At 39.3% G+C, this 27,924-nt stretch overlaps 1 long non-coding RNA gene across 2 annotated transcripts in view; it reads left to right on the forward strand.

Annotated features, from left to right (window-relative positions):
* LOC111541542 overlaps nt 1-26,363 on the forward strand; it is a 71,561-nt gene extending 45,198 nt beyond the window's left edge. For both annotated transcript variants that reach the window (XR_002731295.2, XR_002731294.2), the window contains 2 exons: nt 25,261-25,761; nt 26,136-26,363. This is a non-coding gene — a long non-coding RNA (uncharacterized LOC111541542). The remainder of the gene's footprint in view (nt 1-25,260; nt 25,762-26,135) is intronic.
* The last annotated feature ends 1,561 nt before the right edge of the window (nt 26,364-27,924 follow it).

Genomic DNA, 27,924 nt, shown 5'->3' on the forward strand with positions numbered 1-27,924 from the left:
AAACTAGTTCAACCATTATGGAAAACAGTATGGCGATTCCTCAAGGACCTAGAACTAGATGTACCATATGACCCAGCCATCCCACTACTGGGTATATACCCAAAGGATTATAAATTATGCTACTACAAAGACACATGCACACGTATGTTTATTGCGGCACTATTCACAATAGCAAAGACTTGGAATCAACCCAAATGTCCATCAGTGACAGACTGGATTAAGAAAATGTGGCACATATACACCATGGAATACTATGCAGCCATAAAAAAGGATGAGTTTGCGTCCTTTGTAGAGACATGGATGCAGCTGGAAACCATCATTCTTAGCAAATTATCACAAGAAGAGAAAACCAAACACCGCATGTTCTCACTCATAGGTGGGAACTGAACAATGAGCTCACTTGGACTCGGGAAGGGGAACATCACACACTGGGGCCTATCATGGGGAGGGGGGAGGGGGGAGGGATTGCATTGGGGAGTTATACCTGATATAAATGATGAATTGATGGGTGCTGACGAGTTGATGGGTGCAGCACACCAACATGGCACATGTATACATATGTAACAAACCTGCACGTTATGCACATGTACCCTAGAACTTAAAGTATAATAAAAAAAAAAAAAATCAACAAAATATACAGAAAACATTTAACAAAAAAAAAAAAAAAAAAAAAAGAAAGAAATGCCAACTGGGTGGAGCCCTTAGCTGTTTTTGAGCTTTTCTGCACATACACGTGCAGAAAGTGCAGGTTTGTTACATAGGTATACATGTGCCATGGTGGTTTGCTGCACCCATCAACCTGTCACCCACATTAGGTATTTCTCCTAATGCTATCCCTCCCCTATCACCCTACCCACCGACAGGCCCTGGTGTGTGATGTTCCCCTCCCTGTGTCCATGTGTTCTCATTGTTCAACTCCCACTTATGAGTGAGAACATGCGGTGTTTGGTTTTCTGTTCCTGTGTTAGTTTGCTGAGAGTGATGGTTTCCAGCTTCATCCATGTCCCTGCAAAGGACATGAACTCATCCTTTTTTATGGCTGCATAGTATTCCATGGTATATATGTGCCACATTTTCTTTATTTTGGTATTTTCCAAGTCTGGATTAAAGACTTAAACGTAAGACCTAAAACTATAAAAACCCTAGAAGGAAACCTAGGCAATACCATTCAGGACACAGGCATGGGCAAAGACTTCATGACTAAAACACCACAAGCAATGGCAACAAAAGTCAGAATTGACAAGTGAGATCTAATTAAACTAAAGAGCATCTGTACAGTAAAATAAATGATCATCAGAGTGAACAGGCAACCTACAGAATGGGAGAAAATTTTTGCAATCTATCCATCTGACAAAGGGCTAATATCCAGAATCTACAAGGAACTTAAATAAATTTACAAGAAAAAAACAACCCCATCAAAATGTGGGCGAAGGATATGAACAGACACTTCTCAAAAGAAGACATGTATGTGGCCAAAAAACATACGAAAAAAGTTCATCATCAGTTCATGTCCTTTGCCGGGACATGGATGAAGCTGGAAACCATCATTCTCAGCAAACTATCGTAAGGACAGAAAACCAAACACTGCATGTTCTCACTCATAGGTGGGAATTGAACAATGAGATCACTTGGACACAGCGGGGGGAACATCACACACCAGGGCCTGTCAGGTGATGGGGGCCTAGGGGAGGGATAGCATTAGAAGAAATACCCTAATGTGAATGATGAGTTGATGGGTGCAGCAAACCAATATGGCACATATATACCTATGTATCAAACCTGCACGTTGTGCACATGTATCCTAGAACTTAAGTATAATTTAAAAAAAAAAGAAAAGCTCATCATCACTGGTCATTAGACAAATGCAAATCAAAACTACAACTATCTCACGCCAGTTAGAATGGTGATCATTAAAAAGTCAGGAAACAACAGATGCTGGAGAGGATGTGGAGAAATAGGAACACTTTTATACTATTTGTGGGAGTGTAAATTAGTTCAACCATTGTGGAACACAGTGTGGCGATACCTCAAGGATCTAGAACCAGAAATACCATTTGACCCAGCAATCCCATTACTGGGTATATACCCAAAGGGTTATAAATCATTCTACTGTAAAGACACATGTACACGTATGTTTATTGCAGCACTATTCACAATGACATTTCCCATTTTAAAGGTACACGTTGGCTGTTGCTCCTTTTTCACTTCTGGCAAAGCTGCATTCTTGGTGATGTAAAGGATGAATTGGATTGAAGGGGGTTGAGCCAACTTATCAGCAGTGTGTATAGGCTGTTCCATGGTCATCTTGCAGTTGACATATGATTGTTTTAGGCTGCTAATTCTCCTTATCATCTCTTCTTGAGCCTCTTCACCATAAAAATAAGCCTTCCTAGAACGCCACAGGGTCTAAGGTAGGTAGCTAAAATGATTTAAATCTAAAAGTCCTTCACTCTATATTCGTAGAAATTCCTACCAGGAGATGTAGGTCTCAATATGTTTGGATTAACTTTTTTTTTAAAAAAAACAAAAACTCAGAGAATCTAAGAGGGAAACAAGATAAGCATTAAATTTTAGTGGTAATAGGAATATCCAGCATGCCGCTGTGTAAGTGTACCACATACTAAGTAAGAATCTCCAAAGACAGGCAATCCTGTGTGACAGATATCAAAGAAAGAGGTTAGGTGGCTTTTTTCAGTTATTTGATCTTTCCATTTGGTCCATTTTATAGATCAAAGTGCAGGTAAAGTAGCTTTCACAGTGAGGGCCTCTGAAATGTTGTCTTTCTTATATTCATTTTTGTGGCAGCAGCAGGTCCTTAAGATACTTTCCTACTCAATATACCTTAGTGTGGTCTCCTAGCCTTGGTCATGGTCTTCATACATACTGGATTTACAGATTCATAATAATGGCAGATTATTTTTCTAGCCCCACAAACATAGCCATTAATTGCATAAACAGGCACGTGGCCAAGGACAGAGATCATCGGGAATGTCATTGTGAGGCCCATTGTGCCTCAACAATTTTCATGAATTAACATGACTTTTTAGTATTTGTTGATTGAGAAATTACATAAGGTGAAAAAGAAGCTAGTGTGAATTCAGTTACATGACCTCTGTTTAAATGTACTTAAATATAACCATTGATTTTTAGTTATATAACTAATATACATCTACATTTTCATTGACTAAATTAGATGCAATCCATAAAGCTGTAGCCTCTTCTCATTTCTTGACTTAAGTTCCAATTCTAAGCTCAACCTATAGTACTACTACTATAGCATGTATCTATCCATACCTTTTCTCTCATATATGTATATATGCATCTATAAAAATATTTGGTACTGCTTCTTATACATATATACACGTATACATCATACTATATGTATTCTGCTGCAACTTCAAACTATGTCTTGGAAGTCATTATTATTTTTTAACCCCTGTGTAATATAACATGGTTTATTTACCATTCTCCTACTGTATTTACTTCCATAAATGCAAAACCCAGAGCCAGGAATGCCTGCTCCTTCAGTAAAAGAGAAATTTGAAAACTGCCCACTGGCCCAGGGAAGCTCTCAGGAAATGCATGACTGCCCTGGGTTTCAATGGAAAAAATACTTCCCATTATAAATGGAAACTTCACAAGTGTGCCATGCATGGGTGTGGAATTCAAATTTACCCTACAGGTATGTTGCGGAATCCCAAGCTGAGAAATTAATGTAGAAACTGACTATGGCCTGATGAAAACACGGGGGCTTCCTTCATATGAAGTCTTAAAATCACTCTCTAGGTCCTTTTTTACAATTCCCAACATGCAAAATATACCCCACCCCACGCCATAGAACAAAATGATAGAAAAAGCAGAAAAGTTTATACCACAAAACTTAAGCAATATGAAATGTAGTATGCTATAAAATAAACATGTTTAAAGTAAGGAAATAAGGGAAAATCATAATAATGGAACAGAACGCTAAAAAAGAGAACAGGTTCAGGTGTAAAATATTAACATAAAACTTTAGAGGCTGGGCGTGGTGGCTCACGCCTATAATCCCAGCACTTTGGGAGGCTGAGGTGGGCAGATCATGAGGTCAGGAGATTAAGACCATCCTGCCCAACATGGTGAAACCCTGTCTCTACTAAAATGCATACAATTAGCTGGGCGTAGTGGTGCACACCTGTAGTCCCAGCTACTGGGGAGGCTAAGGCAGGGGAATCGCTTGAACCTGGGAGGCAGAGGTTGCAGTGAGCCGAGATTGCACCACTGCACTCTAGCCTGGTGACAGAGCAAGACTCCATCTCAAAACAACAACAACAACAACAACAACAACAACAACAACAACAACAAATCGCTTTAGAAAGGAAAACTACAGCTATTGAAAATAATTGTGCCTTGTAAATAAACACTGATGAAAGGTAAAGGTTTATCATTTCAAGATCTAATTATTAGTGATTAAATAGTGAAAGTGAAGCAATAGTGCATATTCCATGCCAGTATTCTATAAATGTATTGATTTGTCATGATTTCCCATTCATCTAATTTTAAGAACAAGTCCTCTTTATCCAAAATAGCATAAGCCACATAAATAATTACCCAAGGCAGAGAAAATATAAATGAAATCCAAGGTCTTCAGACGTCTCTGGACTGAAGTCTTTTAGTCTTCTTTGACTTTTGACTTCTGTTTTAGGAATTAAATTTGCCTGTGGAAATTGAAGGACCATACCATGTAAGTATAAAATAGTTCTGAAGGCAAAAGGAAAGTGCCTATAAAGTCGAACTTTAAACCTCAGGAACATCTTGCATCCCATCAGAGTAATGAAGAAAATCTTGTTTTGCTTCTGGGATTTGGCTTTGCAATAGCCTGGGGAAATGGACACTGCTTCCCTTCAGCAATAAAGTTGTCCAATATGTTTAGACTGCAAAGAACTTCTAACTGATGGCAGTGCTAATGAAGCAGTTGTGTATATTCTATGCTGAGGGGACAACTGAGCACAGGAAGAGGCCCAAATAATTTTTGCTTTATAAGTAGGTGAGGTGGTTTTTTTTTTTTTTTTTTTTTTTTTTTTTTTTTTTTTTTTTTTTTTTTGCTGCCTTTGCTGCTGTTAGGAAATGCATCCTCCTCCCAATTCACTGTTGAGAGTCTGGATCTTTTGTGTACATTTGTCAAGGGTTTTCTTACGCTTTCAAAATAATACTATCCCAAGAATACTCATATTTTTGTTTCTACAACATTTGGGATGCCAGCTTATAAACTGAGATAAAATGTAATCTGCTAAATATGAAGGAATCTTTATTAAGATATCAATTCTTGTCTGAACTTCTAATCCATCTCTTCTGCTTAGGAATTTTTTTAAATGAATATTCCTTGTCAAAGAGAATATCAAGTGCTAAATGATTTATTAAAATAAGACAGTACAACTCTTAAGTTAATCACCATAGAAAATACAACTTTTCTAGAGATCAGTGTCTACAACTTAGATTTATTGGAAGGCTTTAGAGTACATAAACTTGAACCATTTGAAAAACTGATATAAACAGCTAAAGGAAAAAGAAAGAAGCTATGAAATTTACAATTGGGTGATCCTGAAAGAAGAACAAAAAAATTCCTGTTAAGTTTACATAAAAACAACAGAAAGTAAGACATGGCACTATTCCTTTTGGGAATAATAGGATTCATGTTTAAATCCTGACTTGTTTCTAGACTGTAGGCTTCAGTGGGATCCTGGAACCAAATTCAGAGCTTTACAGTGAAGTCTGGAGAAGGAGTGGCTGCTTGGTTGGAAAGATTTAATTATAAAGAACTTCTTCTGAGCTTCTTTTGTTTTGGTAAAAACTAAAACATGCCCTGGTGGCGTGTGTATGATGCCAAAACATCTGAATGAAAATCAAATCGCAGCCCCAATTTACAGATGCATGCCTTACATCCACTCCAAATGCAGGGGCAGTCTTTGGAACGGAAGCTTATTTTACTCAGGATCAGGGAGGGGCAGTCAGGAAACAGGGCTACTCTCCCCTCACAGCTGACACTCTTTGGGACTTCCTTCTGTCCTCCAATTGGTTATTGGCTTTGTTCCTGCGAAGAATGGCATCCTCGCACTGCTCCACTTTTGTCCTTGTTTCTTACTTAACCTCCCTGAGTCTCATTTTCTCTTTTGCAAGAGCTCAATTCCTGATCCATGACAAGAACTTGGGAAATGTTCATTCCCTTCTTAATGTACCTTCATTTTCATCCAGATGGTGGTGGCGATTATAATAGCAAAAGGGAGGAAAAGAAGACAGGAAGTTGATTCTTCCATTGGTTTTCTCCCTTTGCTACCTGTGAGGTACTTAGGAGAAATTCCTAGTCCCTGCCTTTAGGGTTTGGCTCTTCTTTCCTTTTTTTCTGGGGCTCCATGTTCAGAGGGGTCATTGACATGGAATGTTCCTCTGAAATGCAGATGCATGTTTTTCTTTAGACCTCTATGTGCTGTAAGACCTGCCTTATTTCCTACTGTCATCCTTGTCTTTCCCTGTAGAATATTACAATTATGAGTTGACTCAGGAGGGAGCTTTGAATTTTCTTTTCCCAGTTTCCTAGCAAGGTGCTTTTTTGAAAGCCTAAAAAAATATTTTGAACTTGCTTCAAGAAAAAGATGGCTTAAGAGAATTGGGAAGTGCGTCAGGGTAGAGTGTGAAGCATGAGGCATGTGAAAAGGTGATGATGGCAGAAAGTCGAAGCAAGTAGAGCCACCCTGAGGTGCTCAGAGAACAGTGTCTGGAAGCTGATGGACACCAAGAGAGTCCCGAGGAGGAGGCAGATTTCCCTGGAACCTTCCTTTCCTAATTCTGCTTCTTGAGTTTTTCAAGATTGTCCTCTGGAATCCTCATTCCTGCTGCTAGCCAGCTGGGGTGAAAGGTGAGAAAGAGTCATTGATCCTATCAAAGTGTTCAGAATTCATTTTCTTCGAGTGTCATCACTGAGCTGTTGGATGGAACTCCTTGCATGGCATGTGATGCCTCAGGGTCCTTGTCAGCTGCCCACCTCTAAGAGCTCGTTTCTTTGGGAGAAAGTTTCCTGAGAGCTCCAAACAAGCTTGAAAGCGGACATTGGGAATAGTACCTGTTCAAAAGTTAAGTCCTACTGATAATGCAGTCAATTATCTAGATTTTTCTAAATGGCAAGTGGTCTACTATTAAACACCATCTGTTGGGTTATAAGGTTTCTGAATGTTTGGGAAGACACAGTGCCATCACCAGAAAATGAAACCAGCCTACTGTAGCACCTATAATCATAAGAAACAAGTAATCTCTTATTTATAGGAGGTGGACTTTGACTGTAGATAGACACACCTGTTTTGCGAAATAACAACTGGCTTATGTTTCTTTAGTGGCTTATACCATCGGTAAATCTTTCCTGATGTGCTTAGTGTTTTCAGTTTAATTGGTTGCACTTAAAAGTGTCTAAACTTGCAAAAACAATAGAGAAATACATTAAATGAATACAATCAAACACAAATGGCTTAAAGTTACATTACAATGGAAAATATCCATATATTATTTAATGTACTGCACTCAGACTGTTAAAGCGTGAAAAAGAATAGTAATTATGTAGTCATTTAAAAAAGGGGGTTTTCAAAGAATATTTAATGGCTTGAGAATGTTTCTATTATAATAAGTAGAAAAAAGCAGATCACAAAATGATATTTTGGAAAATCCCAATTTTGTAAAATAACAATAAATATATATATGCGTGTGTGTGTGTGCATACACACACATATGAACATATACAAACATAATGAAAACTTAAAGGACTTGAAAATAATAAAGAAAACTTAAAATATTAACAGTGATCATCCAAATGGTAGAATTAGCTGTGATTTGAATTTTCTTTTTTGTATTTTTCCATGTTTTGTATAATGAGCAACTGTTAATTTTCATATAATGTTTTTAAAAAGAAAAAACACGGAAGAAAGGAAAATTAAAGTGAACATAACCTAACTTTAAAATCAAAATCCCACTGCAAAGGAAACATTTCTTTCAAGTAAGGAAAGAGATACACTCCTGAACCAGCAGGAAAAAAGAGAAAGGAAGATTGTAACTGGGTCAAGTACATGTCCAGCTTTCTCTGCAAAGCTCAGGCATTTTTCTTTTTACAGCTGCATCCAAGCTCTCCAAAGCTGCTTTCTTTTAATCTCTGGAAGGCAAGTTTCTGAACTAATCGCAAGAAGAATCACATTTACTCCTGGCTAAGGAGTCCAATTGGCATTGCATTGGGGAGGAGCGTTTGTTTCAGGGTTGCTGACTGTACAAGCTGCTTTCTGTGCCGCTGCTCGGACCGCCCTCCTGAGCTGGGTTGGTGTGGAGCTGCTGTTGGCTCTCCTGGTTTTCCCTGGTGCACCAACAGGCACCCAGAAAACCCAGGTCTAACTCTGTCATGACCCATGGCTGTCATATTAGGAGGATGAGTCTGTCTCCAGCCTGAACGGGCTTCCAAAACTGACAATTGCTCCGCATTAACCAGTTGTCAAGAGTCTCCTTTTTTTTTTTTTGTTCGCATATTGTCTGATTCAACTTACTCAGAACCTCAGCTTTCTTCCTGAGATCCAGGACTCCAGCCACATGGTGACAGTGCTCTAAGTTTGCCCCAAATGCTGATTCCCAAACAGAGATGTTTACATCTCCTGTCTGGGCATGCCAGCCACACCCAGTGAGGTCCGCGTCTTATGTAAAGGCTGGGTTTGCAAACAAGAGTGTAAAATTGAGACAAGGACAACTTTAAGGTTGGGTTTAGAGGACTGTGTTATGTTCTTTTGGCTTGTTTCTGAGCCAAGAATTTTTTCTTTTTTTTTTAATCAGGGCTTACGAAGTAGCTGGTGAAGTAGCTATAATTATTTCGGTGAAATAGTTTCTCCAAAAATAATAATCTCTATCATGGATTCTGTGCTGTAGGCATGAAAGTAATAAATCTTTGTTCCAAAAAGCTTTTCAAAAGAGATAATGTGCATAAGTGCTCAGTCTGCACCGGCGAACACTCAGCAAAGGTTAACTCCTTGTGGTTGTGTAAAGTCCTAGGGCTGTAAGCTGGGAGCACTGGGCTGGTGTCCCCTGTGGTAGAGAACAATTTTCATTATGATGGTGGCGCTTTTGTTTCCAAACTAGAAATTTGTCTCAACTCTAGCGTTTTTCTTTCACTCACATTTTGAACTTTCTACAAAGCACATTTTCTCTTGGAGCAATGGGGGATGGGAAAGGATAGGAAGCAAGTTGTGGTACATAATGATCTCTCATCCTGCTATTTCTGCATTTTTTTTTTAACTTCAAGGAATAAATCAACTATACAACTACCTGGAGAAAATTTCTCTTAATTAAGAGATGGGCTTGGCCTGGCACGGTGGCTCACCCCTGTAATCCCATCACCTTGGGAGCTGAGGCAGGCGGATCATGAGGTCAGGAGATCGAGACCATCCTGGCCAACATGGTGTAACCCCATCTCTACTAAAAATACAAAAATTAGCCGGGTGTGGTGGCATGTGACTGTAATCCCAGCTACTCAGGAGGCTGAGGCAGGAGAATCACTTGAACCCGGGAGTCGGAGGTTGCAGTGAGCTGAGACCACAACATTGCACTCCAGCCTGGCGACAGAGCGAGACTCCGTCTCAAAAAAAAAAAAAAAAAAAAAAAAAAAGAGATTGGGCTTAATTAAGAGATCTTTTCTAGATGGCCAGAGGAGTGTGGACAGTGGCCTGAGGAGATGGATGTTTTGTTCCAAAAACAATCCTCTTGCCCACTCAGTAGTTTCTTTAGTTCTCTGTGTTTGTTTTTTGCATATGAGACTTGGAGATGATCCACTGCAGACAAGAATCTGAGCACTGGAAGGACTGGAGGATGCCTATCTTTCTTGGAAAGAAGACACTTATTCCATTCTGGGTGGAGGAGATTAGTATGATTAAGTTGGTAAACTCCTTCATTCATGAGGCTGTTATCTAGCAGTTTAAAAGCAACATTCAAAAACCCTTACATCTTGGCCAACTTGCTTCTCTGAGGCTCTCCACAAAGGCAGGAGGAACCTGCTTGGGGAGGCTCTTCCAAATCCCTGAGATGTGAAGAAATGAACAGACTCTTAAAGCTCTACCGTGATATTCTGCTTGGTCTTGAAATCCATTCCTTTTCCTCCTTTCCTCTCTCACAACAGTTTCTTCCAACTAATGGAATTAGGGGCTCCTTCCTCCCTTTCTCTCCTCTTCCTTTTGTTCCTTTCTCCATACCTTTTTTGTTTTGTTTTTTTCTTTTGAAGGAACACATTTTGCATTCATTCGTTCTTTGCCTTTTTTGTTTGTTTGTTTGTTTCAACATCTACTCTGTGATAGCAGCATATTTCTAATCACATAGAACAAAAAAATTCTGTCCTTTAAATCCCTTTAGTTCTGTGAATCAGAACATGCCCACCCACTGCTGGAAAAGGCACATGCAGAGTAGTGACTATTCCACAGTGAACCTTTCTTTGGGGAAGATCTTCCCATAAGATTCTTTCACAGTTCTCTGAGGCCTCCCGTGCTCTCTCTGTCATTGGAACAGGATATTCTCCAGGAAAATAATCCATTGTACCTGAATGGCACCATGATTATGATAGCCACAATATTTTTTGTTTTCAGCAAAAAGCTTACTTACTCAGAGCATTTGTGTGATCACTGGCCACTCATCCTTTTTTTTTTTTTTTTTTTTTTTTCAGACAGACTCTTGCTCTGTTGCCCAGCCTGGGGTGCAGTGGCACAATCTCGGCTTGCTACAACCTCCGCCTCCTGGGTTCAAGCGATTCTCGTGCCTCAGCCTCCTGAGTAGCTGGCATTACAGGTGTGTATCACCACGCCCATGTAATTTTTGTATTTTTAGTAGAGACATGTATTTCACCATGTTGGTGAGGCTGGTATCAAACTCCTGACCTCAAGTGATCCACCTGTCTCGGCCTCCTAAAGTGTTGGAATTACAGGTATGAACCACTGCGCCCGGCCTCAAAAATCTTTAAAAACACTCATGTTTTCAGATTGTACACATATTGTAATTATAGTCAGCAAATGTTAGATAAGTGCCCAAGGGTCTTATCCTCCATATTATCAAAGCATAGCTTTTAGTAATAGTTGCCTGATTGCTTCCTGTGAATTTCTAGAATGATGATGATTTTGATAATTTTCTTACAGCAATAGCATTCAAAATTTGGATTGAGGATTTGACATCAATCTATTCATTTCAAAGCCTCAATCCTGGGCCATTGCTGGGTTAATATCTGACTTTGCATTCATGTCAAGTGGTAGGAGACAGAAAGAAACTCTCCCTGCTAATTACAGAACAATGGGATGCAATTAGTATCATAATAGGAGGAGCTGTAAAGAGCATGGGAAACGAGGTGAGGGAGCAAGGTTTTTGACCTGACAAGAACCTTAAGAGACAATTTTCTAGTCTATCAAAAACTTGTCTCACAAGGAGAAAGTTGGGAGTCAGAAATAGGAAGACTTCATTATCTTTATTTTCATGAAATGCCTTAAAAATCTACATTATGATTTCTGTCACCAACACAAGGACTTTGCAAATGATACTCTTTTTGTGTTGTTGTTGTTTTTGTGTATATATGTGTTTGTGTGTATTTTGGTATCCGAATGAAAAAAATATAAAAATTATGACATTGTTTTATTTAATTGTTCATTTTACACAGTTCTTTAGTTTATCTGAAATACCTTGGCCACTAGGACAGTCCTTCATCTTGTGTTAACTTGGTGAGTTGTTTACACAGTTGTGTTGATGAGCACACATGCTTCTCAAAAACACAATTTCTCAGCCATTGGGGACCAGCCTGGCAGAGCTATGATTGAGTATAATAACTCAGATATATGGTTTTACTTTCTGCAACCTCACTCCTTGCAGGAAAATAAATGCATTTTGGGAAAGAATTTGGTCAGATTTTGGCCCATGGTATGTTTAAAATCTAGGTACCTAAAGCCAAGCAACGATAGCAAATAAACAAAAATAAAGAATGGACACAAGAAAGAAATGTCTCTTCACACCTTCCACTTCTAAGTGTCTAGCAGTGCTGGCAACAGGCAAGAAAAAAATGTCTCTCCATGCACACACTTCTAAGTCTCTAGCAGTGCTGAATGCAAGAAGGAAAGATTTTTTTGAACGGCATTATTCCTACAGACAGGTCTCAGTTGAGTTCTGAGTAGGAGGCTACAAGGACAAGACTACATAAGAGAGATAAGCAGGAATGGGAGGCTTCCTTCAGGGGTAACGTTTAAACAGTTACCAATTATTAAATTGCTCTCCTGGCAAGCTCTAATCTAGGACTGACAGAAAATAAAAGGTTTTAATGGTTTATAGTAGAGCCCTTGGCCATATGATTTCTAAAACACAGACCAGGTAACAAAATTTAGCCTGGGTATAATGGACAGCTACATGGTTTTGCTTAATCCATGTGTTAATGTTTAATTTGTGGTCAAAAATAAGGCAACTCAATCTAATAATTTTTATATGTTATTATAAGTCATTCTATTATATTCGGGTAGTCTAATATAGTGATAAAGAGCACAGATGATGGAACCATATGCCTAGACATAAATGCCAACTCTATAAATATTATCTCTGAGACACTGGACAAGTTAACATCTTTGTGCCTCCATTTCCTCAGATGTAAAATAGATGATTATCATCGTCATCATCATTCTCTTAGGATTGTTGTGAAGATTGAATGAACCAGTCCATGTGAAGCACTTGGAAAGCTCTCAGCACACAATACAAACTATAAGTGCTATTCTTTACTTCTTTTACCAGGGTTAACTTGTAATTAACAGTGGCTTAAGCCATAAGAACACATGCTGGTCTTAAATGCATTTACCTTTTTTTCTGAGCTGATGAGGTGGGGATAGAATCACTGAGAAATGGATAATCAGGGTCTATCAACAAAGAAATGGGAGAGGGGTTGTTGACTGAAAATGAATAGTGCCAATTCAATTGTGTTTAATGTTCTTGGGAAGAAAACCTTTTAAAATGCTTTATTGATTGAGGTATATTGACTGTCTTAGGTCTATGGAAACCAATAAGACTAGTAGGAAATTAACTTAAGGTGCTGACCCACCTCCCAAAACTGGGAGTATCAGAGAGCTCAGAAGGACTATGAATCCATAGTCAGAAGAGTAGCTGGTGGGAAACAACACGCCCTTTTATTTTATTGTTTATTTATTTTGAGACAGAGCCTCCCTATGTGGCCCAGGCTGGAGTGCAGTGGCACGATCTTGGCTCACTGCAACCTCTGTCTTCCAGGTTAAAGTAATTCTCCTGCCTTAGCCTCCAGAGTAACCAGGATTACAGGTGTGCACCACCACATTCGGCTAATTGTTGTATTTTTAGTAGAGATAGGGTTTCACCATGTTGGCCAGGCTGGTCTCGAACTCCTGACCTCAGGTGATCCACCCACCTCGGCCTCCCAAAGTGCTAGGATTACAGGCGTGAGCCACCATGCTCGGCCTGAGAACATGCACTTTTATAGTCACATATTAGGCTCTGCTCCTTTCTTTCTCTTGGTTGGAACTACCAGGGCAAGTCTAAAGCTGTGTGGGGTAAGGAAGTGGGTGGAGAAAACTCACCATTCAAAGCACTCACCTTTCTTTAAAAAAAAATTTTGACTTTTATTTTAGATTCATGGGGTACATGTGCAGATTTATTACATAGGTATATTGCATGATGCTGAGGTTTGGGATACAAATGACCCTGTCGTTCAGGTAGTGAGCATAGTACCCAAGAGTTAGGTTTTCAACCCTTGCCCTCTTCCGTCTTCCCCGCTCTGTATTAATCCCTAGTGTCTATTGTTTCAAACATTATATCCATGAGTAATCAATGTTTAGCTCCCACTTATAAGTGAGAACATGTGGCATCTGGTTTTCTGTTCCTGTGTTAATTTGCTTATTATGATAATGGCCTCCAGCTGTATCCATGTTGCCGCAAAGGATATGATTTTGTTCTTTTTTATGGCTGAGTGGTACATAATGTATATGTACCACATTTTCTTTATCCAATCCACTGTTGATGGAAACCTAGGTTGATTCCATGTCTCTGCTATTGTGAATAGTGTTGTGAGGAACATACAAGTGCATGTTTTTTGTTTGTTTGTTTGTTTGTTTGTTTGTTTGTTTTGGTAGAAAAGCGTATTTTCTTTTGGATATATACCCAGTAATGGAATTGCTAGGTTGAATGGCAGTTCTGTTTTAAGTTCTTTGGGAAATCTCCAGATCTCACTGCTTTCCACAGTGACTGAACTAAATTACATTCCCACCAACAGTGTATAAAAATTCCCTTTTCCCTGCAGCTTCACCAGCATCTGCTCTTTTCTGAGTTTTCAATAACAGCCATTCTGACTGGTGTGAGATGGTATCTCATGTGGTTTTGATTTGCATTTCTCTGATGATTCATGATGTGGAGCATTTTTTCATATGTTTGTTGGTTGCTTGTATGTCTTCTTTTGAGAAGTGTCTGTTCATGTCCTTTGCCCACTTTTTAATGAGGTTTTTTTTTTTGCTTGTTGAGTTATTTAAGTTTCTTATAAATTCTGCATATTAGGCCTTCATTGGATGCATAGTTTGAGAATATTTTCTTTCATTCTATGGGTTGTCTGTTTACTCTATTGATGGGTTCTTTGGCAGTGCAGAAGCTCTTTGGTTTAATTAGATCCCACTTGTCAATTTTTGTTTTTATTGCATTAGCTTTTGAGGACTTAGTTATAAATTCTTTCCTAAGACTGATATCCAGAATGGTGTTTCCTAGGTTTTCTTCTAGGATCCTTATAGTTTGAGGTCTTACATTAAAATCTTTAATTCATGTTGATTTACTTTTTGTATATGGTGAAAGGTAGGGATCCAGTTTCATCCTTCTGCATGTAGCTAGCCAGTTTTCCCAGCACCATTAATTGAATAGGGAGTTATTGCCCCATTTTTTATGTTTGTTGACTTTGTTAAGAACAAACAGTTGTAGGCATGCAGCTGCATTTCTGGGTTCTCTATTCTGTCCCATTGGTCTATGTGTCTATTTTTGTACCAGTACCATGCTGTTTTGGTTACTGTAGCTTTATAGTATAGTTTGACGTCCAGTACTGTGATACCTTGGGCTTTGTTCTTTTTACTTAGGATTGCTTTGGCTAGTCGAGCTCTTTTTTGGTTCCATATGAATTTTAAAATAGTTTTTCCTAAATCTGTGAAAAATGACATTGGCAGTTTGATAAGAATAGTGTTGAACCTGTTGATTGCTTTAGACAGTATAGCCATTTTAACAATGTTGATTCTTCTAATCCATGAGCACAGAGTGATTTTCCATTTGTTTGTGTCATCTATGATTTATTTCAGCAGTGTTTTATAGTTCTTTTTATAGACATCTTTCACCTCCCTGGTTAGACGTATTCCTAGGTATTTTCTTTTTAGTGTGGCTATTGTAAATGGGATTGTGTTCTTGATTTGGCTGTCAGCTTGAATATTATTGGTGTATAGAAATGCTACTAATTTGTGTGCATTGATTTTGTATCCTGCAACATTACTGAAGTTATTTACTGGTTCCAGGAGTCTTTTGCCAGAGTCCTTAGTTTTCTAGGTATAGAATCATATTGTCAGCAAAGAAAGGTAGTTTGACTACTTATTTTCCTATTTGGATGATCTTTATTTCTTTCTCTTGCCCAACTGCTTTGGTTAGGACTTCCAGTACTATCTTGAATAGGAGTGGTGACAGTGGGTATCCTTTTCTTGTTCCAGTTTTCAAGAGGAATGCTTCCAATATTTGCCCATTCAGTATGATGTTGTCTGTGGTCATAGATGGCTCTTATTATTTTGAGGTGTTTTACTTTGATGCCTACTTTGGTGAGGGCTTTTTATCATGAAGAGATGTTGGATTTTAGTGAAGGCTTTTTCTGCATCCATTGAGATGATCATATGGTTTTTGTTTTTAATTCCGTTTATGTAATGAATCACATTTATTGATTTGCATATGTTGAATCAATTTTTCATCTCAGGAATGAAGCCTATTTGATTGTGGTGAATTATCTTTTTGATGTGCTGTGGAGTTTGGTTTGCTAGTATTTTGTTGAGGATTTTTGCATCTGTGTTTATCAGAGATATTGGCCCGTAGTTTTCTTTTTTCATTATGTTTTTTCCCAGGTTTTCATATCAGGGTATGCTGGCTTCATAGAATGACTTAGGGAAGAGTCCCTCCTCGATTTTTCTGGGATAATTTCAGTTGACTTGGTATCAGCTCTTCTTGTATGTCTAGTAGAATTTGACTGTGAATCCATCTTTTTTTTGGTTGGTAGGTTTTATTTATTTATTTATTTTCATTACTGATCAGTTTTGGAACTTGATATTGGACTGTTCAGGGTTTCAATTTCTTTATGATTAAATCTTGGGAGCTTGTGTGTTTTCAGAAATTAATCCATTTTCTCTAGATTTTTTAGTTTGTATGCATAGAGGTTTTCATAATAGTCTTTGAGGATCTTTTGTATTTCTGTGGGACTGGTTGTAATGTCACCTTTGTCATTTCCAACTATGCTTATTTGAATCTTCTCTTTTTTTTCTTTGCTAATCTAGCTAGTGGTCTATTGATTTTGATTATCATTTCAATGAACCAACTTTTTGTTTCATTGATTCTTTGTATGGATTTTGGGGTCTCAATTTCATTTAGTTCTGCTCTGATTATAGTTATTTCTTTACTCCTGCTAACTTTGGGGTTAGCTTGTTACTGTTTTTCTAGTTCCTCTAGGTGGGATAGTAGATCATTACTTTGAGATCTTTCTAATTTTTTGAGGTAGGCATTTAGCACTATAAACTTTCCTCTTAACATAGCTTTTGCTGCATCCTAGAGATTTTGCTGCTTTGTGTTCGTATTTGTGGTTGTTTAAAAGAATTTGCTGATTTCTACCTTAATTTTATTGTTACCCAAAAGTCATTCAGGAGCAAGTTGTTTAATTTCCATGTAACTATGTGGTTTTGGGAGATCTTGGTACTAATTTCTACTTTTATTCCACTGGTCAGAGAATATGATTGATGATTGATGTGACTTTGATTTTTTTTAATTTATTGAGACTTGCTTTGTGGCTGAGCATGTGGATCTTGGAGTATGTTCTATGTGCAGATGAAAAAGAATGTATATTCTGTGACTTATGAGTAGAGTATTGTGTAGATGTTTGTTAGGTTCAATTGGTCAGGTATCAAATTTAAACCAGAATTTCTTTGTTAGTTTTTGGCCTCAGTGATCTGTCTAATGTTATCCGTGGGGTGTTGAAGTCCACCACTATTATTATGTGGCTAAGTCTTTTCATAGGTCTAGAAGTAGTAGCTTTATGAATCTGGGTGCTCCAATGTTGGGTGTATAATACTTGGGATAGTTAAAGTCTTCTTGTTGAACCCTTTATCGTTATGTAATGCTTTTCTTTGTCCTTCTTCACTGTTAAAGTCTGTTTTCTCTGTTATAAGAATAGTAACCCGTGTTCCTTTTTGTTTTCTGTTAATGTGATAGATCTTTCTTCAACTCTACTTTGAGCCTGTGGGTATAATTCCATGTGAGATGGGTCTCTTGAAGACAGCAGACAGCAGATGGGCCTCTTGAAGACTCTCAGACATTTCTACTATCAAGGGCCTGCTTCTAAACTTGCTAAAGGACTTAGAGAGGACTATCAGCCTCTTTTCCCCATACAACATTCTCCAACCACAGCTGCTATTTGGCTAAACTTAGTCTCCTACTTCATTCATGCTGATTCAGTTCTTCATGCTAATTCCAATGGCCATTCTTATTATTCCATTATCTGACACCCATTTAAAAAAAGTAGTTGTTTAGCTTAGTAGCAACAAGAGGGAAGAGTCTTCTATTCAGGACTTTTGGTTACAGGAAGAGATACATACTCAAACTAGCCCAAGTAAATGTGTTAAGGGATATTACTTTAAAAATACAAATAAACGACTGGGCACAGTTGCTGACGCCTGTAATCCCAGCACTTTGGGAGGCTGAGGTGGGCAGATCACGAGGTTAGGAGATCGAGACCATCCTGGCTAACACGATGAAACCCCATCTCCATTAAAAATATAAAAAATTAGCCGGACTTGGTGGCAGGTGCCTGTAGTCCAGCTACTTGGGAGGCCGAGGCAGGAGAATGATGTGAACCTGGGAGGCAGATCTTGCAGTGAGCCGAGATCATGCCACTGTACTCCAGTCTGGGAGACAGAGCGAGACTCCGTCTCAAAACAAACAAACAAACAAACGAACAAAAAAATAAGCTTCATGAAGTATAAATATTAACATGTCTCAGAACTGGTCTGGGAAAGTGAGGCTCAGACTATTCTCTGTTTCTTGGGGGCTCTGTGATGTCACTTACATTGATTTTATTGCATAGACCCGATATGGTACCCAAAATTTACTATTTAGCATGACATCTCTATTCAAGCACCATCCACTGGCTCAGTCCCTCGTTGGTTCAGTCTCTCATTGTCCTTAATTCTAAATTTCTGTGACATACATTTAATTAGTTTCATGTATTACTTCAAACCAGGTATTGGTCATCATGGGAGATGAATTAGTGACTTGGTATGCAAAGATACTCTATTGTCATTGGAATGAAAAAGGAATTATTCAGAATTTGTAACAGGTTGTAGTAAGTGGACTAAGCACTTAATTAAGAGCTAAGAAATCTGGGTTCTATTTCTGATTATGTCACTACCTAGTTGTAAGATCTTAAATTCTGTAAAAGATGAAATTGAAATAGTTGTTCTCAAGAGTTTCACTTGCCATAATATTCTTTTTTTTTTTTTTTTTTTTTTTTTTTTTTTTTTTTTTTTTTTTTTTTGAGACTGAGTCTCTCTCTGTCACCCAGGCTGGTGTGCAGTGGTGCAATCTTGGCTCACTGCAACCTACACCTCCTGGGTTCAAGTGATTCTCCTGCCTCAACCTCCTGAGTATCTGAGATTACAGGTGTGTGCCCCCACACCCGGCTAATTCTTGTATTTTTAGTAAAATGGATTTTCCCCATGTTGGCCAGACTAGTTGCAAACTCCTGACTTCAAGTGATCCACCCACCTTGGCCTTCCAAAGTGCTGAGATTACAGGCATGAGCCGCCATGCCCGGCCTCTTGCCATAACATTCTATGACTCTTCGTCTTAGGATCTGTTTATGACATGTTACAATTCCTAAATTTATTATTTTACTTTGACTATGTTGTATGTAGACTGATTCCAGATAGCAGTTCAAGAACCTTAAATTCATCAAGAATATGTTTTGTTCGTCCCACTGTGGTGCTTACTTCTGGGAATGCTTTCTATATACAGCTAATCTGTGATGCCTGACTTTTTGTTTATGGCTGACATAGATGATAGAGAAGGAAGCAAGACAAAGATAAATTCAGGACCTCTGGATGAGGGTGCAATTCACTAAAATACACAGAAGACATCAGAGTGTTGTTGCTGTTAATAAATACATAATAAATACATCAATATTCATATCTTGCTACATGTATAAGACCTTATTAATGTAAGCATTACTTATATTAGTAAGATTCATTGTAACCAATTCAACATTTTATTTGCATGGATGCTATTTTGAGCATAGAACTAGTTCTAGGAACCTTTTTTTTTTTTGTATTAAAATAGGATTAAAATTGAATAGTCTACCATACCATATTGTGAATTCTGTACTTCTATAATGGCACAGGAATAAAAAACAAATGGATAAAATATGTAGGGTAAAAAGCAGAAAAAAATTCATGTGTTTAATTTTAAGTAGAAAATTTGTACAGGGGAGAGGTTGCCTCACGAGGGGATGATTGGTATGGAAACCATGTTTATAACAATCATGGCAGAAGAATTGGAGAGTCTTTGGCTGTCTTCACATATTTGGGCATAGAGGAAGGAAATGATGGCTGTTTGTTTTTATAGCGGGAAAACCTGGATGAGTTAACAGTACAGGGTAGTGGATACAAGTGTGGGCCCTAGAGTGAGACATCATCTTGGGCAAGTCTCTGGATCTTTTCTGTGCCTTGGCCCCATTATCTTTGTTAGGTTCCTCCAGAAGTAGATCTAGACACCAGGAAACATTGGTAAGAGAGAGGGTAAGTGAGCAGGGGGAGGTAAGGCAGCCAATAACAGGTGAATTTTCAAGCGTGATACAATTGCAGACAACCAGAGCTTAACCCCTCTAGGGAACTCTGAGAGCCAGTGTAGATCACATAACTCAGAGGCAACCCACTTGAGGAGCAATCCTCTCAGTCATTGACTGAGGGATGCTTCTAGGAGGCGTTAATTCTCTGGTACTTCTGGCCAAACATACTGCAGGAAAATGGGCTCTTCTACTAGAGAATGATCGCTGGCCAAGAGATGCAGGTGCAGGCACTGGAGAGTTCTGCTTGCCTACACTAAAATGAGGAGGCTTGAGGGGAGATGGATAGGACACAGGCAGCATCTGCTACACTCTACCTAGAAAATGGGGGTGATAATGAATGTATTTACCACATATGGTGCTTATGAAAATCAAATGGTACATACAAAGTTCTTAGGACAGTGCTTGGCATAAAATAAGCACTTGATATTATTATTATTATTATTATTATTATTAAAATCAGATTAATTATGTTTGGCAAAAATGCCCATCAATGAGCTGTCTGGTAATACGATTTGCTCATGTCAAAGGAGGGAGAACAGTGGAAGCTCCCCATTGAAGCAATCTGTAAAAGCATTCCTATGCTGCATGGGCAGCTGGGTTGGGGGCCTGTGACATGCCCTCCTACCCTGCGTTTCCATGTTTATTCAAATCAACATGCCTGTGGCAGACATATTTTGTGCTAATGCCTTCTGCTCACCTGATTTCAGCTGCAGCTGTGGTGAACAGGTCCAGTTTTGCCACCAGGAGCCTAACTCAAGCACCTGCTGCAGCGTCTCTCAGCTTCTTTCCTTGAGATTTTTTTTCAAAGCAGGGCAGATTGGATGTTCATAGGAGTCACTGCCCCTGGGGGGCATTATAGATAATGAAAACCTAGTCCTTATCCTCTGAGAGCGGGTGGGGCTGAGTAGAGATGGTAAAAGAAAATTAGTAAAATATATATGCTAAATGAGAAATGTATTGGAGGTATCCTGAGTGGAGCTGGGAAACCTTGAGAGAAGAAGACATATGAGCTAAATTCTGGAGGTTGAGTAGAAGTCAAACCAGCGGACAAAAGGGAAAGGCTTTTCATTCTGAGAGGCCAACAGGCAAAAGGGTACAGCACCAAAGGGAGAGCATATGAGCAGTCTACTGAGGCTGGGCCAGAACTGCATGGGGCATGGAGCTCCTGAGATGAGGGAGAAAGGTGAGCGGGGTGGAACGGGAAGGACTTTGTGTGTTACGTTAGTGCATGTGGACTTTCCCTGCAGGCAGTGGGAGCCTCCAAGACTTTTAATCACAAGAGGGACATGACCAGATCTGTCCTTTACCAAGTTTTCTCTGGGGCAGTGGGAAGGGTAGACTGGGGTGTGGAGAAGGCAGAGGTGGGCAGATGAATAAGGAGGCCATTCCACAAGGGAGGAGAACAATAATGACAGCCTAAAGTAGGACAACTGGGCAAGTGGGGACTGTAGGGATTTGCACAATCAAGTTTTTTAAAGAACATGAATTAGAAGATGGAAAAAGAGATGGGAGGGAAATGGCAGCTTTTCTCTTGTTAGAGGCCAAAGCAAAGCATTTGGAGAGAACTGCCCATCAGTTTTTTTCTCAAATGGCTTACAGATAAAGTCTTTTTTTCCCCTCTCTTGAAATAGGCCCCAGAAGGACAATGCCCCCTGCCTTTTTTAAATCCACTACTGACTCATATCCAGATTCATTTCTAGAAGGCTTGATTCAAATGACCCAATATCAGCATCTCCTTCACAGGTCTTGGGCAGAATATTAGATTCCTTGGCTGCTTTTTGTTTCTTGATGTATGGAGCTCTTGCCTAAATGGTACATCAAAAGATGCCTTAAAAACATGCATTGGAATGCGGGGGAAATAATGTGGACTCATGCCAGCCATTTGCAAGCGTGATAAATGAAGAAAGATGCTTGCCAGGTTCATCTTCCTACTCAGAGGTTGGGTAAAATATCAGGTGCAATATAAATATAGCCCTTTAGGGGAAAGTCAGAAAGAAGAGTATCTCTGTTAGAGATGGGCCAAAAACTAAGTTAAAAAAAAAAAACAAAAACAAAAAAAAAAAAACAAACTTGCGATTATAAAAGAATGAGAGATAGGGCAAGGGAGAATGATTTTCATCCTGTGACCTACAAAACTCTGGAAATCCATCTGTAACAGTTTATGATTAGAAGAGTGCAGAGATGCCAATATCTAGTTGATACATTCCCGAACAGTAATGTTATACTTTTCCCTTAATGAATAATGAGTTATTTTACAGTAAAGGAAAATTGTCTCAGAAAAGCACTTATTTGCACTCAATGACAATGACTTTATTCTTGGATTTTTACCACCACCAGCTTTCTTGGACTGTGTTATTTTATTTCCAGACGTACACAACATCTTACTAATTAAATTACAAGAAAGAAACAAAGGTTTGACACTTGAATACCATTTGTTCATACATGCTTGCTTATACTTGAAGTGTAGAGACTATTTTAATCAATTTGATACATCTTAATAATTATGCATTTGATAGAGAATATTATGTTCTGTAGCATTTCTGGGTCAATTCCCTATTGGCTCTTGTTCTGCTAGTCTGCTTGTGACATTCTGCAGACCCCTAGCACCATTTTCAAAACTGAGGTCCTGAGTGCATTTGGGGGATTGGCAAGCAAAGTTGGGTAGTAAACATGGTACACCTTCCTGTAATGGTTTCTTTATTTGATTTGAAATGAACAAATATAGATATATTATGGAATAAATGCAAAATGTATATGCATTTCCAAGATCATATGAAATCGTGAAGAAATTCCACATCTGGAGCTGGTTGCTCTGAAGCACCTCCTGGATCTCTCTGCATCTATCCTCCTTACCTCCTCTCCCTAGGTTTGCTGTCACTGTATTCTTGTTCTGGTGCTTTGGAGGAAGTTATTGAAGCATAACCTTGGAAAGATGCTGGACTGGAGTGAGGATAATCTCGTCTCTACTACTTAGTAACCACGTTATTGCAAGCAGAGACATTGGACGATCTGATCTGAGCCTTATTTCTCTATCTGAAGCATGGAGATGTTCTTACTTATCTCACACAGTCACAAAGATTGAAATGTAATTAGACTGCTAATATTAAACTTGACTTTGGTCTCCCATGCAGTAAAATGACTATACAAATTCAAATTTTTTTTTTTTTTTTTTTTTTTTTTATTGCAAAAGCAGGATTCTTGAAGATGGGACCCCAGTCTTTCTGTGTGCTATTCCATGGTTTTTTTTTTTAAACCTTAATTTATTTACTAACAGCCTTAAATTCTTTTGACTCAAATGCTCATTGCATCTTAGATACATTGCAATTTTTTTTTCTTCTACAAGGAAATAAACCTGTCAGCACTCACCCATCTAGTCACTCAGGTTTCTGTTCAGACATCACTTGTCAGAGAGGCCTTCCCTGACCAATGACACATCTGCCCCTTTCACCCAATCCTAACTAATCCTCTTCTCTCACCCTACCCCTACCTTTTCCTCTCATATTTCATACCACTGCCTGAGAATATGTGATGTATTTGTTTATTGTCTATCTCTCACAAATAAAAAAATAGCTCCTCAAGTCGGGGGTAGAGGAGAGCATTGTCTTTTTTTCCTCATTGCTATATTCCCAGTGTTTAAAACAGTACCTGACTCATAGTAGGCCCTCAATAAATATTTGTAAAATGAAGGAAAGAATGATTTTTGCTTCTTGAAAGATATGCCATCCCTCAGGACTTTTATGTCCCCATATTTGATAGCAACAGAGGAAAAGGATATTTCTTTACACTAAAATACCAACATTGTAATTTTCATGAGAATTGGCAACTGATGGTTGACTTCAGAGTAGGGCAGACCTATGGGAGTTGTGGGGACTGGTGTGTGGGTGCATGGCCCGTCTACCCGGGAGGGCGGGGTCAGTGGAGACTTCTGCTCTGGCCTCCTCTGACACTGCAGTAGTGTGGGCCCAGGGTTGCCATAGCTTCTGATCTCTATTAAACATGCTGGAAAGCTGCGTTACAAAACGGAAATCTTTTGATTTTTAAATATTGGCTCAAACATTTTTTTTCAAATAATTTGCATGCTGAACAAAATACTTCTTTGATGGCTTTGTAACCTCTTCAGTACACCATTTTCAGCCCCCAAGAAGCCTGAAGGATAGGGAGGGACACATACACATGCTTAAAATGTCCTGCTAACCCTTATGCCCTACTTCTAGCCACTTGGGCTACAGAATGGGTGGGCTCCGAAGCCCCATGAATGGCCTGATTAGGTCCAGCAGAAATTTACAGGTTGTGGCAAGGGATATGGAGTGAAGAGCCCTAAACTCCAAATTCAAAGTTAGCCCAGTCCAGATCCCTCTCCCTGTGTGGGCCTCACTTTACCATGTTCCCTTCTGCAGCTCCTCCCAGCTTCTGATAATTTGGTTTTGCTCTTTCATGTGTATTAGGCTCAGAGCACTTCCTACCCATATACACCCTTCTTTGAGCCCTGACAGCGTCCTCTATAAGATCTTAAAACGGCATTGGTATCTCCCTCATAAGCTTGTAAGAAATCTGAGGATTTCTGATGGTTGTGCATTACTGATTTTTGTACCCTAACCATGCCTAGTACAGAAATTTGCCTGTACATCCTGCACAATAAACATTGGTTGAACTTGAGCTTCACAAGGGCAGAGATCTGGTCTGTCTGGTTCCTAGAATGATGACTAACACTAGAATAGGGTCAAACGGTGGTATACAGCTGGCACTCAGTAAGTACTTGTTGAATGAACGAATGACTGCTTTCCTCACTTCACATTTTCTATGTCTTCTATTCACTGAGCCGCCTGGACTGGGACTGAATTTCCACCATTCATTGCCTCTTCCACACAGTTCCGACCCCACTACGGTGATGTGGAGGGAGTCATTACCATGAGTAGATCAGAACCATGCCCTTGAAATCCTTCCACTAGCAGATGCTCAGCTTGAAGAATGATTTTCCTTTAGGATATGTTTTTTTAATTGATACCTATTAGATAGAATATCATTATATGCAAGGCTCATGTGTTATGAAAAAAAGTTAAAAGAAAGAACGTCTTCAGAGCTGAAAACAGTTCCTGATTTACTAATATTCATTCTTATCACAGGAAAGCACAAGTGATGGTGACCAGCAGCTTCTAAACTCTGTTGATGCGGTGACTTGATCAAGATAGCCAAACACCTGAGTTTCTGTCTGCTCCAGCAAGTCACATGCAGCATCTAAAGGAATTGCAGAACAGTTTCATTCCCGACGTGGTTCACCCAACACTTTACTCTGCCTATGGACACTGTCCCCTGACCCCTACAAGATTTCCTCCTTCGCCACCCATCCCCAATACATCCTCACACAAATCACTTTGCAGTGACTTTCAATATCAGTTGAACTGGGGGTGGAGAAAAAAGAAAAAAAGGAAAAAAAGAACCTTAAAGAAAAAAAAATCTACTTTGCACAGGTGCAATGACACCCCTTGATGAAGAAAGGCTCCCTGGATGCCTACAACAGAACCCAGTTTTGCACAATAACCCCGGCTGCAATGTGAGGCTTTGGAGTAATGTGATCTGTTTTCACACAGCCTAGTGTTAGGGTGCTGCTGCCACTCACTCTAAAGGTTACTATCTCTCTTTTATTGTAATTACAAAAGCTAACTGCAAAACCCAAACCCTTGCTGGGAAATTGCCTGCCTACACAAAGAGCACAGAGACCCTATCGTTTCAGAGTTTAGTTCTGTCCGAGCTTCTTTATAAAGGAGTTTTTGTCTGCCTCCGAGGCTTCAACCATGGAGGAGCTGCGGATCCAGGTTAGCTGATGGCTTGGAGTGTTTCAGTGGAGAAGGCTCTCTTTGGAGGTTGGCATATAGGTGCTTTACAATTTAGCTTGCAAAAGTTAAGTAAAACTGCAGCTGTGATACAGTGTAGATGGTGGGAAGAGGGAAGACAGAAAGAGAGAGAGATTCCTACTAAATGATGTCTTCTGTTATTTCAGATCCCATCAGCTTTCCTTGAAGGAGGTGTTCCAGTGTGTTCATTCTCCCACTGTTTGCTTTCATCACCCTCGTGCTCAAGGTTTGAATACCATAATCACAATGCAGAGAGTGTTGGGAGGTATTTATTTTTATCCCAACTGCCAGCATCATCACAGTGTGTGTGATCCAAATTTACACTCTGCATATACACAGCATGTGGCCCTGCTGCCGAGCCAACTGCTTTCCCTAAGGCTGAGGCATGGTTAAATTTCAAGTTTTGCCTTATCAAAAATGTGATAGCAAAAATGTGTGAGTGAAACTCACTCACGGCAGCTTACTTAGCAAATATTGAAACGTGTGATTTGTTGTTCACTGGGAGACAAGAAAGATGACTGTGTGTGTGTGTGTGTGTGTGTGTATGCTAGTTATTGCAGACTGGGCAAATTCTCTAAACCAAAGCCCATTCTCCCCGCTCTCCTTACTAACAGAAGCTTGATTTCTCTGGCCAGCAACGTGCTTAGTTCAAAGATCGTCTTTCCCTTGAGACAGGGTGTGACTGTGTGGCCAGGCTCTGGCTGACTAGATTTATTCTGTGGGACTTACAGGAAGGCTTCTTAAAAGGGAGGGAGGAGGCTTTTGCCCTGAATCCTTTCCTTTTCCTCCTGGCTGGAAAGCTGATAGGAAGCTAATGCCCTTTTCAGCCATCCTGGACTCTGAGGTGAATTCGAAGAAAGGCTGTGCGTGTCAGTGGCTGGAGCAGAAAGACAGAAGGTCTCAGTCCTTGGAGACTCTGCTGCGCCATTGCACGGCCCTGACCTGCCTACCTTAAAATGTATTTCTGTGTGAGAGAAAATACCTTTGCGTGTTTGAGCCACTATTTTGGGGTCCTCTGTAGCCAAATGCAATTTCTAACTGATAGATCAACTTGAGGTTTAACACTAAATGAGGCCAGATTCTATGGGTTAATTTGCCCAGAGGGCAGAGAACAATGCTGGCACTGAGTGCCTAAAGGCTAGCTGTTAATACCTGCTTGGGGAATTATTACATTTACTAATCATCTCTGAGTTTACACTTTAATGCAGAAATATCCATTTTAATTGGCTTTATGCTATGATTAAAAGGTCTCTATAAAAATGTAGACTGAACTTGGTTGTCCTATTCAACATTCAATCCACGATATTTGAGGGTGTATTAGTTTGTTTCTTTAATTATTCACTCAGGAAATATTTATTTAGTGTTTGCTTTGTGTGAGGCAGAGCTTTAGATATTGGCGGGGCTTCTAAGGGGTAGTTACACAAAGAAAAACTAGAGGTAGACCCTGACTTCAAACTAATGGACTAGGAAAGGAGATAATTAAAAACAATAATAACCATGTTTACTTAGCACTAACTATACCAGATGCAGTATTTTTATATATATTTTCTCACTGAATATTAATAACAATCCTTTGAAATACATGATTTCTATTATTTTCTTCATTATACAGGTAAAGAGAGATGTACAAAGAGATTAAATAGTTTGTGCAAAGATAGAGTAAGCAGTGAAATGGGAATTTACCGAAGGCATTTGTGCACCCTTAATCTCTGCAATACCTGTAACAATTTGACAATTTATTTGCAAGGCCCTGCACTGTGTTATAGGGGAGAAATTCTCAAAGTGTTGTCCTAGGACCTGCAGCATTGCCTGGAAAATGGCAGAAATGCATATCATTGGCCTCCCCAAGTCCTACTGAATCAGAAACTCTGGGGTGGACCCAACCATCTGGTTGTTTTGTTTTGGTTTTGTTTTTTCGAGATGGAGTCTTCCTTT

The sequence above is a fragment of the Piliocolobus tephrosceles genome, chromosome 4 (genome assembly GCF_002776525.5).
Source record: "Piliocolobus tephrosceles isolate RC106 chromosome 4, ASM277652v3, whole genome shotgun sequence".
Classification (NCBI taxonomy): Eukaryota; Metazoa; Chordata; class Mammalia; order Primates; family Cercopithecidae; genus Piliocolobus; species Piliocolobus tephrosceles.